This window comes from Rattus norvegicus, chromosome 1, assembly GCF_021556685.1.
Source record: "Rattus norvegicus strain SHRSP/BbbUtx chromosome 1, alternate assembly SHRSP_T2T, whole genome shotgun sequence".
NCBI classification, from domain to species: Eukaryota; Metazoa; Chordata; class Mammalia; order Rodentia; family Muridae; genus Rattus; species Rattus norvegicus.
The window spans coordinates 86,360,498-86,376,253 of NC_141534.1; the positions used below are offsets into that span (position 1 = coordinate 86,360,498).

A 15,756-nucleotide genomic window follows, 5' to 3' on the forward strand; every position below is an offset into this window, starting at 1 on the left:
GAAGTGAAAGAAGAGGACCTTGGTTTGGTGAAAGCTTAATGCTGCAGTGTAGTGGGACATTATGACAGAAAGGGGGAAAGGACCGTATGGGTGGGTAGAGGAGCACTATCATAGAAGTATGGGGAGGCATGATGGGAGTGGATTTTCCAGAGTGAAGCCCAGCAGAGGGGATAACATTTGAAATGTAAAAATAGAAAATATCCAGTGAAAAAAAAAGGAAAAAAAAGAAACTTAGATATATCTATGTAGGAATATATAAATGTAGGAATATATTTAGGAATGTGTGTGTGTGTGTGTGTGTGTGTGTGTGTGTGTGTGTGTGTATGCAAACTGAATTTATTAAAAAACAAGCCAAATATTTGAAAGAAAGAAATTGGGGAATCTGGCAGTGGTTTTGGAGGGAGAAGGAGGAAAGGGGAAAATAAAAGAAATAAATTAAAAGTAATCATTCTTCATAATTTTTGCCAATTATTCTAGAATTTGTCTCTTTAAGCTTCAGTGCCCTAGCCAAAAGTTTATCAAATGCAGATAAGACACATGCATATATTTAAATAGTCACAAATTCATTGTGACATTTTAAAGAGAGATAATTCTAACTTTGTCTTTATAGTTTCAGCAAAAACTATTTATATATTCTATGGTGGAGGGACTTGCAAAAAAAACCTTTCTTACTAAGAGCTATGATAGATCAGAATGTGGATATGTCTGAATCTACTAGTCATTCTAATTCACTTTCATAGGAAATTCCAGTGCCTACTCATCTCAGTAGATAGCTAGACATAGCATGACACTGTGTATACAACTGACCTTTGAACATTGATGCCTTATCAGGCTGCTTTCCCTAAGAACATCTATGTCTTCAGTGACTTACACACACAGAGCTTGGGGTATATGGTATAACTGGCTCATTGACTTTGATGAAAAATATAGCAATATTGCACTGTAGACTAAAGATTGTACTCTGCTTGGCCTACATATGTAGTTTCTAAAAGTTCTAGTGTGGTATTTCACTTTCTTTCTCAAAGCTGCCCAGGATCAGTGTGTGATGGTCCACATCGTGATACTCTAATTTAGTCTGAAGTAAGGAAACATCAGCATCACATAGTGCATGAGAATCCTACCTTCATACTTCTGTAAGAGCTTCAAATCCTGTCAGGGTAAAATAAGTTCAAAGAATGTGAGTGAAAGAAAATCTCAACCATTGGACACTGACCTTGGTCTTGGAACTGAAGAGAGACTTGGAGAAAAGATGATTGGGAAGATGTGAGATCATGAGTCGTGGTCATTCCTTTTTGATTAATGTATCATATCCTACATCAGTCTCTATCCAGGGTGAGCGATCCCAGATGGGCAGAGATTGGGTCCACTTGGGATCTCCCTTGGTCTGAATCAAGCAGACAATCTCAATCAGCCAGTTCATTCCTGAAAGAACAAGTGTCACTCATTTCAACAGTACTTGCAAAAAAGCCTCAGGTAGAATATATACCCATAAAATTTACAGTGCTTCCCACTTTCAAGCACACAAACTTGTGTTCACAGTGTTAAAATGGTGTAAGTACAGAGTATATTCACTCAACATAATTTTAAGACATGATTTTACAACGCTGAGTCCCTATACTCAATAAAAAGCAAACGTCCAGTGGATTATCTCCTCCAGCCCTGGGCAACTATCATTCTACATTCTGGTGGAGTGAATTTGACTTTTCCAGATATTTCACAGTGATGAAGTCATAGTAGCTGTCCTCTGAGACTACCTTTCTGAGTTTAATTCACTGAGATGCAATAAAGCTACAGTGTATGACTGAGTACTTCTTTTTAAGGTAAATTAATTCCCTCATGTATATTTACCACACACAGTTACATTTGTGTTTAAGTGTTCATTTGTTATTGTCTGGTTGTCTTTTCCTGGATTTCCATTGCTTTTTGATTTTCTGTGTCATTGTGATTTCAATGTTAGCAGCCTAATACTTACCCAAGATCAGTGCTTCTTCCACAGAGCAAACATCCATTCTCCAAACCACCATAATGTCACTTTTTGAATTCTGGAGTTTTCAGATTCTACTTCCTGGACAAGATCCATGGGAATTCTACCTGGCAGTGTCCTCTCCTCCACATATCCTCAAATATAGTCCTTTATCTCTTGGTGCTATTTATTCTCTTTATTCTCATCACTCTTTCTCTTCTTCTATCTCTTCACCACAGATAAAGACCAGTTTGAAATTCTGACTCAGGGTATACTATCATCGTTCTAGTGCCATAACTGATCACCTCTCCTGACATAGGTCATAAGTGGACTCTTTCTCTGCATGGGACACAGACAAATCTCCATTCCCACAAATAATTTTACACATTGGATCTATAGAGCACTACTCCCAAAGTAAATGAAGATCAAAGCCCTAACCTCCTTTACACAATTCAGAATCAATCTTACTGATTGTCCTTCCCTGACTTGGGATAAGTGAATACGATCAAATCTTCTTCAACCACTTATTACAAACCTTTCCAGAATTTCTTTTGAAACCCAAAAGGTAAGAAAAAGTATTCCTTCAAACTTAGTCTGAAATAATGAATAACTCTGTGTGGTGCTTTTAGGATTCCAGCCCTGGCCACCTTTCCAGCTTATAGCAAATGCTGAGAGGTAAGATTTAGAGTGCAGTTAAAAAATCACTAATATTCTCTAGTTTGTTGTGAAGCTAGCTACTGATAGGAATAAGTAAATATTGTAACACCCAGCCAAATGTTACTGTATTGAGCAATTTTGAACTCATACAAAGAACATTCTGCAGCTTTTCTGAGCCCAAGTTCATGACCTCACACAGAAACTCAGTAAAAAGTAGTAGGACATAAAATTGCAGGATAATTTAAAATGTCTTCTAAAACAATTTACCTTTCAGAAGGATTTTAAATGTGCAAAAAAGTGACAAAGAGGATACAGAAACTTTTCAAGACAATTCTTTTTTTTCCTTGTGGTTTTGAGAAACTCATAGATATTAGCTGCCTTTCTTCTTACCCTCAAAGCCCTCCCTCCATTTCTTATATTTATGATCTCTTCTTTAATATTTTCTCTTTATATGTGCACACATATAAAGTCAACCTACTGAGTCCATTCACCTGGGCTTGTATGCTAAGTGTGGTTGAGATTGGAAAATTAATGTGGGATTTCATCTTCAGACACTGCTTATTCTCCATGTCTTTGCAATGACTGATATGATGTACTTCATCTTCTATGGTATAAGCATGTAGAATTTTACCTGGCCTTTTTGGTGCACCTAATAGTGCTATTATGCTTGATTGTTTGGATAACTATACTGCTAAGAGTTTGTGTGTCCAACGGAATAATACTCAGCTATCAAAAACAATGACTTTATGAAATTCATAGGCAAATGGATGGAACAGGAAAATATCATCCTGAATGAGGTCACCCAATCACAGAAAAACACACATGGTATGCACTCATTGATAATTGGCTATTAGCCCAAATGCTTGAATTACCCTAGATGCACAGAACACACGAAACTCAAGAAGGATGACTGAAATGCAAATGCTTCACTCTTTTTTTTAAAAGAGGAACAAGAATACCCTTGGCAGGAAATAGGAGGGAAAGTTTAGAACAGAGGCAGAAGGAACACCCATTCAGAGCCTGCCCCACATGTGACCCATACATATATAGCAACCCAATCAGATAAGATGGATGAAGCAATGAAGTGCAGGCTGACAGGAACCGGATGTTGATCTCTCCTGAGAGACACAGCCAGAATACAGCAAATACATAGGCGAATGCCAGCAGCAAACCACTGAACTGAGAACGGGACCCCCATTGAAGGAATCAGAGAAAGGACTGGAAGAGCTTGAAGGGGCTTGATACCCCATATGAACAACAATGCCAACCAACCAGAGCTTCCAGGGACTAAGCCACTACCCAAAGACTATACATGGACTGACCCTGGGCTCCAACCACATAGGTAGCAATGAATAGCCTAGTTAGAGCACCAGTGGAAGGGGAAGCCCTTGGTCCTGCCAAGACTGAGCCCCCAGTGAATGTGATTGTTGGGGGCAGGGCAGTAATGGGGGGAGGATGGTGAGGGGAACACCCATAGAGAAGGGGAGGAGGAGGGGTTAGGGGGATGTTGACCCGGAAACCGGGAAGGGGAATAACAATCAAAATGTAATTAAGAAATAATCAAGTTAATAAAGATAAAAAAACAAACAAACAAACAAACAAACAAAAAAAGAGTTCGTGTGTCTATTTTCTCTGCTGTGTCTAAGAGAGACTCTACCAGAAGGAATCTTGGAACACTGGAGGATGTCTGTACCCTCCTCTATGATATTTACCTTGAGTCCTAGGTTAAAAGGATAAATTGAAGCTGTACTACTTAGGCTTAGGCACCTTGCTATCAATTATTACCTCCATTTTAGCCTATTGTGCATCTATAGAAGAGTCTCCATACGTTGTAAAAAGAAGAATCTTTAACAAGCGTTGAGAATCAAATTTACCTGTGCATATTAGAACAGGTATTTAGAAAAGAACTGGAAATTATACTGGTTTGGTGAGCTTTTTGAGTTTTTGCCCTTCTAGTACCAGTTGTTTGCCTACATTTAAAATGCAAGCCATAACTTCCCTCTTTTTAAAAAATATTTTATTGTATTTTAACTGTATATTTATTATTTACATTTCAAATGTTATTCCCTTCCCAAGTTCCCATCCATTAGCCACAATCCTATCCCCCGACACTTATTTGAGAGTGTTCCCTCTCCTCAACCACCCTCTCTTCCAGCCTCTCCGCCATGATTTTCTCCTACATTGAGGGGTACAGAACTGGCAGGACCAAGAGCTTCTCCTCCCATTGGTGCCCAAAAAGGCCATCCTCTGCTACATATGCAACTGGAACCATGGGCCTGTCCATGTGTACTCTTTTGGTAGTGGTCTTGTCCCTGGGAGTTTTGGTTTGTTGGTATTGTTGTTCTGATGGGGTTTCAAGCCCTTTCAGTTCCCTTCTATAACTCCTCCAATGCATACCCTGATCTCAGTTCACTGGCTGAGTCTCTCAGGAGACAGCTATATCAGGTTTCTGTCATCATGCACTTCATGGACTCATCCCTACTGTCTAGTTATGGAGGCTGTATACATAAGGGCTGAATCCCCAGGTACGGCAGACTCTGAATGGACATTCCTTCAGTCTCTGCTCCAAACGTTGCCTCCATATGCCCTCCTATGAATATTTCTGTTCCCTCTTTTAAGAAGGACAGCAGAACCTGCACTTTGTTCATCCTTCTTCTTGAGTTTTATGTGATCTGTGGATTGTACCCTGGGTAATTTGAGCTTTGGGACTAATGTCCACTTATCAGTGAGCATATAACATGTGTGTTTTTTGGTAATTTGGTTACCACACTCAGGAAAATATTTTCTGGTTCCATCCATTTGCCTATGAATTTCACAAAGTCTTTGTTTTGTTAGCTGAGTAGTATTCCATTGTGTAGATGTACCTCATTTTTTTATCCATTCCACTGTTAAAGGGCTTTTCAGTTTCGGTTCTTTCCAGATTCTGCCTATTATATATAAGGCTGCCAAGAACATAGTGAACTATGTGTCTTCTTATATTTTGGAGCATCTTTTGGGTATAAGTCCAGGAGTGGTATATCTTGGTCCTCAGGTACTACAATGTCCAGTTTTCTGAGGAAACTTCAGACTGATTACCAGAGTGGTGGTTGAACCAGCTGGCAATTCCACCAACAATTGAGGTGTGTTCCTGTTTCTACACATCCTCACCAGCACCTGTTGTCAACTGAGTTTTTGATCTTTGCCATTCTGACTGACATGAGGTAAAAATCTCAGGGTTGTTTTGACTTGCATTTCCTTGATAAGGATGTTGAACATTTCTTTAAATGCTTCTCAGATATTTGATATTCCTCAGCTGAGAATTCTTTGTTTAGCTCTGTGTACATTTATAATAGGATTATTTGGCTCTCTGAAGTCTACCTTCTGGCTATATTCAACATACCCCTCTATTGGATGTAGGATTGGTAAAAATCTTTCCCCAATCTTTGCCGATATTTTGCCCTAAAGAGAGTGTATTTTCCATTACACAAGTTTTGCAATTTTATGTTTTGTTCAGAAAATTTTCCCCAGTGCACATGTGTTTGAAATTCTTCTCCACTTTTTCTTCTATTAGTTTGAATGTATATGATTTTACATGGAGCTTCTTGTTCCATTTGGACTTGTGCTTTGTACAGTGCTATAAGAATGGATCAATTTACAATTTCAATATGCTGACCTCCAGTTGAACCAGTAGCATTTGTCGAAAAGGAAATCTTTTTTCCACTGGAAGGTTTTAGCTCCTTTGTCAAAGATCAAGAGATCAGAGGTGTGTGTGTTCATTTCTGGGACTTCAGTTCTATCACATTCATCTAGGTGCCTGTCTCTATGCCAATACCACATAGTTTTTATCACTATTGCTACATAGTACAGCTTGATGTCTGGGACGGTGATTTTCCCCAGAAGTTCCTTTATTATTGAAGATAATTTTTGCTATCCTGGGTTTTCTGTTATTTCAAATGAATTTGCAAATCGATCTTTTAAACTCTATGAATAATTGAGTTTTAATTTTGATGGGGTATGCAGTGAACCTGAAGATTGCTTTTGGCAAAATGACCATTTTTACTTTGTAAATCATGCCAGTCCATGAGCATGGGAGATCTTTCCATCTCCTTAGATCATCTTCAATTTCTTCCTTCAGAGACTTGAAGTTCTTGTCACACAGATCGTTCACTTGCTTGATTAGACTCCCAGGTATTTCATGTTATTTGTGACTATTATTAAGTGTATTGTTTCCCTAATTTCTTTCTGACCGTATTTATCCTTTGAGTAGAGGAAGGCTACTGATTTGTTTGAGTTAATTTTATACCCAGCAACTCTGTTGAAGTTGTTTATCAGGCTTAGAAGTTATCTGGTGGAACTTTTGAGCTCACCTAAGTATACTATTGTATTATCTTCAAATAGTGATATTTTGATTTTTTCCTTTCCAATTTGTATCCCTTTAACCTCCTTTTGTTGTCTGATTGCTCTGTGAAGGACTACAAGTACTATATTGAATAAGTAAGGAGAGAGTGGACAGCCTTGTCTAGTCCCTGATTTTAGGGGGATTACTTTAAGTTTCTCTCCATTTAGTTTGATGTTGGCTACTGGTTTGCTGCATATTGCTTTTACTATGTTTAGGTATGGGCCTTGAATTTCTGGTCTTTGTAAGACTTTCAATATTAAGGGGTGTTGAAGTTTGTTAAATGCTTTGTCAGTTTCTAATGAGATGAACTTGTGGTTTTATATTTTAGTTTATTTACATAGTAATTTACGTTGATTGATTTCCATATATTGAACCATCCCTTCATCCCTGAGATGGATCTTACTTAATCATGATGTATGATCATTTTGATGTGTTCTTGGATTCGGTTTGTATCAATTTTATTAAGTATTTTGCATCAATATTCATAAAGGGAATTTGGTCTAAAGTTTTAGTTCCTTTTGGGTCTTTGAGTAGTTTAGGTATAAGCATAATTTTGGCTTTATAGAAGAAAAGTGGATAATGTTCTTTCTGTTGTTATTTTGTGGAACAGCTTAGACAGTGTTGTTTTTAGGTCTGCTATGAAGGTTTGATAGAATTCTGCACTAAACCCATCTGGTCCTGAACTTTTTTTGATTGGGAGACATTTAGTAATTGCTTCTATTTCTCTAAGAGTTATAGGATTGTTTAGATGCTTTATCTGATCCTGATTTAATTTTGGTACTTGTGTCTGTCTAGAAAATTGTCCACTTCATGCAGATTTTCCAGTTTTGTTGAATGTAGGCTTTTGTAGTAGGATCTAATGATTTTTTTAATTTCTTCAGATTCTGTTCTTCTGTCTCCCATTTCATTTCTGATTTTGTTAATTTGGATATACTCTCTGTGCCTTCTGGCTATTCTGGCTATGTGTTTTTCTATCTTGTTAATTTTCTGAAAGAAGCAGCTCCTTGTTTTGTTGATAATTTGTATAGTTCTTTTTGTTTCTACTTCATTGATTTCCGCCCTGAGTTTGATTATTTCCTGCCTTCTACTCCTCTGGTGTGTATTTGTTTGTTTTTGTTCTAGAGATTTTAGGTGTGCTGCCAAGCTGCTAATGTATGCCTTCTCCAGTTTCTTGTTGGAGGCACTCAGGGCTATGAGTTTTCCTCTTAAAACTCATTTCATTATGTCCCATAAACTTGAGTATGTTGTGCCATTTTCATTAAATTCTAAAAAGTCTTTAATTTCTTTCTTTATTTCATCTTTGTCCAGGTATCATTGTTTAACTTCCATATGTATATTTGTTTCTGTAATTTTTGTTGTTATTGAAGACCAGCATTAGCCCATGGTGATATAATAGGATGCATGTAATCATTCCAATCTTCCTGTATCTGTTGAGGTCCGTTTTTTGATTAGTTATATGGTCAAGTTTGAAGAAGGTACAATGAAGTGTGGAGAAGATGGTATATTCTTTTGTTTTAGGATGAAAAATTCTATAAATATTGGTTAAATCTATTTGGTTCATAATTTCTTTTAGTTTCTCTGTTTCTCAGTTTAGTTTCTGTTTTTATGATCTGGCTATTGATGAGAGTGGGGAACTGAAATCCCCCTCTATTATTGTGTGAGATGCAATGTGTGTCTTGAGCTTTAGTCAGGTTTCTTTTATGAATGTAGTTGCCCTTACATTTGGACTGTAGACATTTAGGATTTAGAGTTCATCTTGGTGGATTTTTCTTTCGATATATATGAAGTGTCCTTCCTTATCTTTTTGATATCTCTTGGTTGAAGATTGATTTTATTTACTATTAGAACGTCTGCTCCAGCTTTTTTCTTGGGATCATTTGCTTTATTTTTTTTTTCAGCTTTGAACTCTGAGGTAGTGTCTGTCATTGTCACTGAGGTGCGTTTCCTATATGCAGCACAATGCTGGGTCTTTTGACTTGTCCTGTCAGTTAGTCTGTGTCTTTTTATTGAGGAATTGAGCCCATTGGTGTTTAGATACATTAAGGGAAAGTGTTGTTTCCTGTAATTTTTGTTGTTAGAGGAGGAATTTTGTTTGTGTGGCTATCTTATTTTGGTTTTGTTGCAAGGAAATTACTTTATTGCTTTTTCTAAGATGTAGTTTCCCTCCCTGTGTTCGAACTTTCCATCCATAATTCTTTGGGGAGCTGGAAATGTGGAAAGATATTGTATGAAGTTGGTTTTGTCATGGAATTTTTGGTTTCTCCATCTATGTTAATTGAGTTTTTTCTGTACATAGTAGCCTGTGCTGGCATTTGTGTTCTCTTAGGATTGGTATCACATCTACCCAGGAACTTCTGGTTTTCATAGTCTCTGGTGAGAAGTCTGGTGTAATTCTGATAGATCTGCATTTATATTGTACTGGACCTTTTTCTCCCTTACTCCTTTTAATATTCTTTCTCTTTTTGTGTGTTTGGTGTTTTGCCAATTATGTGATGAGAGAAATTTCTTTTCTGTTCTAATCTACCTGGTGTTGGTAGGCTTCTTGTATGTTTATGGGCATCTCTATATTTAGGTTAGGGAATTTTTCTTCTATAATTTTGTTGAAGAAATTTCCTATCACTTTAAGTTGGAAAGTCTTTGCTCTTTTCTATAGCTATTGTCCTTCAGTTTTATCTCATTGTGTCTTTGATTGCCTGGATATTTGGGGTTAGGAACTTTATGTGTTTTATATTTTCTTTCACAGTTGTGTCAATGTATTCTATGGTATCTTCTGCCTCTGAGATTCTCTCTTCTAACTCTTGTATTCTCTTGGTGGTGCTTCATCGATGACTTCTTATCTCTTTCCTAGGCTTTCTTTCTCCAGGCTGTCTCCTTTTGTTATTTCTTTATTGTTTCTATTTCCATTTTTAGACCCTGGATAGTTTTGTGCAGTACCTTCACCCATTTGCTTGTGTTTTCCTATCATTTTTTATGGAATGTTTGTGTTTCCTCTTTAAGGGTTTCTACTTATTTACTTTTGTTGTCCTGTATTTCTTTAAGGGAGGTATTTATGTCCTTAAATGCCTCTATCCTCATCATGAGATGTGATTTTAAGTCCAAATTTTGGCTTTCCGGTGTTGGGACATCCAGTATTTGCATTGTTGGGTGACCTGTGCTCTGATAATTTCAAACAATCTTTGTTTCTGTAGCTTAGGTTCTTGTGCTTGCCTCTCCCATCAGGTTGTCTCTGGTGTTAGCTTGTCTTGCTGTCCCTAACAGTGTCTTTACCCTCTTGTAAGACTGTGTGTCAGCACTCCTTTAGATCTGTTTTCTTTCAGCTAGATCTGGATATGGAGAGCTGTGGACTGCGTGAGCTCCAGAACATGCCAGAAAATGGAATGGTCCTGTCCCAGACTGCTCCTCGGTTTGTATGTCCTTAGGCCTCCAGGCAGGTTCCTACGAGCAGAAAAGCTGCTCTTTCTTCTGCTCTCAGGTGTGCTTTGATTCAGGTGACTGGCTTTCAACTCTGGATACAGGCAGAAACTGGAAGGTTCCTGCCCCTGACTGCTACTAAGTTTCTGTGTCCAGAGGGCACAGAGAACGCTAGGCAGGTTACTCTTAGGCCAGAAATGTGTGCAGAGGTGAAGGTCTTCCCTGAACTCTCATGATTACATGCACTTCAGAAAGTCTAGCTCCTTTCCCCACCAAATTTAGATATAGAGAGCTGTGGGACATCTATAGCTTCTGAAACAGGCAAAAATCAGAAGGGCTTCCCCTTTTTTGAGTTGGCATTAGGTCCAATTAGATAGCCTTTTATTCCCTCAAGATGAAAGTGCAACCATTGTGCTCCTGTGGTTGTCTTTCCAATAATGTCATTCTTGTCTCACAGTCTTCATATATGCATTGTTTGAGTGATTTTTCCTCTCCCTTGGCATAGTGAGTAACATTTTACTTCATAAGAATCACTTCACTTCGAAGAGATTTCCAAGCTATTCTATTTCAATTCCTCCAAATGTTCTATCTGAAGTACATTGTAGCTTCAGCATCATTATTTTTTTAAGTTCTTGGAGATAACAAATGTCAACAATAGCTGATGTCGTTTTGGGGTTTCTCTTAGACTCTCCTAACCAACTACTTAGGAGAAAGTTTCTCATGCATGATATTGGGGTTATGTTTTATAGTCCACAGTTCTTGGGGAAGAAAATTATCATTCCAAATGGCACAATATCTTTAAACTACATATTAATGTTTCACACATATCTATGTGTGATTTTAGATAAATAGTGGATAATATGATTTTCTATGTCTTTTCAAATATTCCTGGAATTATTTATTGCTACTTCTCTTCTGTCACTGTGTAATAAGCTCTGTGTTCTATCTACAGCTAATGCAATCCAACTAATTTTCCCATTTCTCCCTTTGTAGCACCTCTGAACTATTCCAGCATTCCAGTGTCTAGAGCTCATCTCCCAATTGGTCCTTTTTCACTTTCCTGGTTTCTGTGATTACTCCAGGTCATAAATGCATGCACATCTACAGATTCAAAGTAAGAAAGCACAATTAAAAAAGAAAATTTCACACTTGTCTTTCTTGGTCTGGGTTACCTACCTCAGTGTAGGCTTTTCTAGTTCTACCCATTTGCCTGAAATTTTCATGATTTCATTTATCTTCAAAGCTAAGTAGAATTTCATTGTACATATGCCACACTTTTTCATTAGTTATATATTCATCAAAGTACATTTGAGTTGTTTTCATTTTCTAGTTATTATGAGGAGAAAAGTAATGAACATGGCTGAGATAATTTTTGTGGAGTAAAATATCAAGCCCTTTCAACATATGCCAAGTAGTATTGTATCTGTGCCACATGATAGGTTTTAACACTGATTTTAGAGTAACTACATCAGTTTGATATGCAACTAAGTGAGTGAGTATACCCTTTTCCACACATTTGTACAAGCATTTATTGGTACAAGCAATACCAGCATAATGTTTCCTTGGTCATAGTATTTCTGATTAGAGTAGATTAAATCTCAAAGTAGTTTAACTTTTATGTCCTTAATTGCTAAAGATTTTGACCAATTAAGGGATATATCTTACTTATTTTTATTTCTTCTCAAGAGAAGAATGAAGGTAAAGGGCAGTTTTTAATGAAGTCTTGTTTTCACATGGACTGTTTGCCTGTCTCTTTTGCGTCTTGTCTGTAACTCCCTACTGCAGCAACATTACACTATCAGTCTTTCTCCTCCCTTCTCCCTTTAAATAAAAAATAAAAATAAAAACAAACAAAAAATCTAAACCAGAATGAAATAAAAGTCTGTCTTCCCTTAAAAAAACAAGAAGATTGTTCCGTGTTGACTAACTACCTAGGTATGGGGATTGTCCTGGAATGTGGTTGATAACCCCAGTGACACTGCTTTAAACAAAACTAGCTTTACTTTTCCGAGAAGGTATCAGTTGCAAGAAGCTTCTCGATTAAAAGTGGAATGTTGTGTCCACTTCCTATTCTCTCTACACTTCTGCCTCTTAACCATCTTTCTAGCTCTTTCATTGATTCTTAAGCCTTGAGATAGATTTGATGGAGACTAAGTGCTTCAAGTTTTCACTGGGTATTGTCCAGATGGGAGTGTGTGTTTTAATTACAATCTGATGGGAAAAAACTTCTCTGATGAGAGTTGAGCAACGCACCATACTATGGCTGTAGAGATATCTTATTAGGACTCATTTTATTGCTATGTTAGTTTAGCAGAATAATCGTAACAAATTTTCCTGTGGGCCCATGATCTCTCTAGAATAAGAGTCTTGGCCCCATAACCAGTGTCAGGTATGGGTTCCATCTCACATAATTGGATTTAGAGCCAATCAAATAGTTGTTGATTACTCCCATAACACTATGCCATCGTTAAACTAATATATCTTGTAGTCAGTGTTATAGGTCACAGGGTTCATCATTATGTGAGATTGATGATCTCTGTGCTTCTCCTTTAGTATGTACACTATATTCCAGCACTATTGATGACAAGTAGTAGGGTTGAAACATCTGGTTAGACACCAGTTCAATCTCTCCATGTCCAATGGTATCAGTTAACTTGTTCATAAATAGGACCTTACCATCATGGAATGGAATGTAAAAAAATAAATAGCATTGACAGTAGCCTATAATGTTTAGCAGGTTACATTAGACCCACTGGGCCAACAACTCACAATTCCTAATCCTAGAGATTTTACTTGGTAGTATATGTTTTCTAGTTGGGGCATTGTCTGTCCCATATATCATAATTTAAGTACTTTTTATTTATTTTAGAAAGCTTCAAATGAATAAAATTTCCATATACCTTTTCAAAATGTCTACAGTACTAATTGAGGGAAAACACAGTTCTCAATATCCAAATTATTATTTGTGGATAAAAATTTGAATTGACCTCTTATTTTGATATTCTACCAGATTTCATTTTGTGGAAAATAATGGATATTAACACTACAGAATAAATCAGATCAGAATAGAATGTCATTTTAAATTCATTTCTAACAAATTTTCTCTTCTCAGATACCAGATTTGATTATTATGGGGGAAGGAACAAGAGACCAGACCACTGAGAACCAGTATTTCATAGAATTCACAGCAAAAGCAAATCTTGTTGGACAAGATTTTTCATTTTACAAAGAGATCCTGAAATTGGGGAAATGGGATATTACTCAATGGTTAAAAGCAATTGCTGCTCTTCCAGAAGATCCAGGTTCCATTCTCATCTGCCATATGCCAATTACCACAATTTGTAACTACAGCTCCATGGAATTCAATGATCTATTCTGGCTTCTATAGGCACCAAGCATGCATGAGGTGCACAGACATGAATGCACTCACACACATAAAAGTAAATTTAAGGTGCATTGTTTCTTTTTACGGAATGCAATTAGTATTGTAATTACACTGAGTCTGTAGATTTCCTTTGGTAATTTAGTCATTTTCATAATATTGATTTTGCCAATCCATGAATGGTATGTGGTGATGTCTTCCCATCTTGTATCATCTTTTAGGTGTTTTTAAACAATGGTATCTTCCAAAGAAGCTAAACAAGAAGGAAAGCCCAAGTTAAGAAGTTTGAATCTTACTTAGAGGGGGAACAAAAGAGTCATGGAGCAAGATGGTGGTAAGGAAGTTGGTAGAGAGGGGATGGGGAGAGTAAAGTGGGGTTCAGGATCAGGTGTGAGGAAGGACAGGGGAGATGGCCAGATAGCAATGAGAATGAATGGAAATCTGCAACTAACAAGGGTAGGAAGATGGTAGCATCTGGAGGACATGCCAGAGATCTGGGTTAGGGGAGGAATTCAAAATATGACTTGTAGCTTCAGAGATATGGAACCTGTAAAGGTCACCTCCTATAGCCATGTGGGAACCCCAATGGAGTGTAGGTACACCAATCTGCCTACAAAGCTTTTGACCCAAAATTTATCCTGTCTACAAGAAATGTAGGCAGGGAAGATGGAGCAGAGTCTGATGAAATGGCCAACCAATAACCGACACAACTAGAGACACATCCCATGGGTATCAATTTCTGACACTATTAATGATACTCTGCTATGCTTGCAGACAGGAGTCCATCATAACTGTTCTCTGAGAGTCTCCACATGGCAGCTGATTCGTATAAATGCAAAGACCCACACCCAAACAGAGGATGAAAGTTGGAGCTCTTATGGAAGTTGGGGGAAGAATTGAGGAATCAAAAAAGGGAGAGGAACAATGCTGAAGACCAACAGAGTCAACTATCCTAAACACTTGAGGCTCTCCATGACTGAAACATCAACCAAGAACACAAGCTGGAGCTAGACCACACCACATGGCATATATGTAGCAGAAGTCCAGTTTGGTGTTTATATGAATTGCAAACAACGGGTTCCAGGGCTATACCAAAAGCTGTCTGTAGAATGTTATTCTATCTGGGCTGTGTTGTATGGCCTCACTAGGAGAGGAAATGAGTAAAACTGCAGAGACTTGTTGTGCCAGGGTTGAAGGAGGGATAACCAAGGGACCCTCCACCATTCAGACATTTACATTGAGATAGTGTCTGTCTTTGTCTCTGAGGCATGTTTCCTTTATGCAGCAAAAAGCTGGGTCCTCTTTATGTATCCAGTCTGTTAGTCAATGTCTTTGTTGTTGTTGTTGTTGTTGTTGTTGTTGTTGTTAAAATTTTTTTCATCTTTATTAATGGGTATTTCTTATTTACATTTTGATTATTATTCCCTTTCCTGGTTTCCAGGCCAAATCCCCCTACCCCTACCCCTCTCCTTCTCTATGGGTGTTCCCCTCCGCATCCTCCCCCCCATTACTGCCCTGCCCCCAACAATCACGTTCACTGGGCGTTCAGTCTTGGCAGGACCAAGGGCTTCCCCTTCCACTGGTGCTCTTACTAGGCTATTCATTGCTACCTATGAGGTTGGAGCCCAGGGTCAGTCCATGTATAGTCTTCGGGTAGGGGCTTAGTCCCTGGAAGCTCTGGTTGCTTGGCATTGTTGTTCATATGGGGTATCAAGCCCCTTCAAGCTCTTTCAGTCCTTTCTCTGATTCCTTCAACGGGGTTCCTGTTCTCAGTTCAGTGGTTTAATGATGGCATTCCCCTATGTATTTGCTGTATTCTGGCTGTGTCTCTCAGGAGAGATCTACATCCGGTTCCTGTCGAGTCTATGTCCTTTTATTGGGAAATTGAGTCCGTTGATGTTGAGAGATATTAAGGAACAGTGATTGTCACTTCCTATTGTTTCCCTTGCTTGAGGTGGAGAGGTG

General features: G+C 37.9%; 2 pseudogenes across 1 annotated transcript in view; both read right to left on the reverse strand.

Annotated features, from left to right (window-relative positions):
• Nucleotides 1–15,756, reverse strand: part of Ncl-ps3 (nucleolin, pseudogene 3) — a 421,287-nt pseudogene that overhangs the window by 98,097 nt on the left and 307,434 nt on the right.
• LOC148007248 (sulfotransferase 2A6-like) overlaps nucleotides 1–15,756 on the reverse strand; it is a 78,721-nt pseudogene that overhangs the window by 49,495 nt on the left and 13,470 nt on the right. Inside the window, exons 3-4 of the transcript XR_015643912.1 lie at nucleotides 1,214–1,422; nucleotides 1,122–1,149 (exon numbers count right to left, since the gene is read on the reverse strand). The product of XR_015643912.1 is annotated as a sulfotransferase 2A6-like (transcript). The remainder of the gene's footprint in view (nucleotides 1–1,121; nucleotides 1,150–1,213; nucleotides 1,423–15,756) is intronic.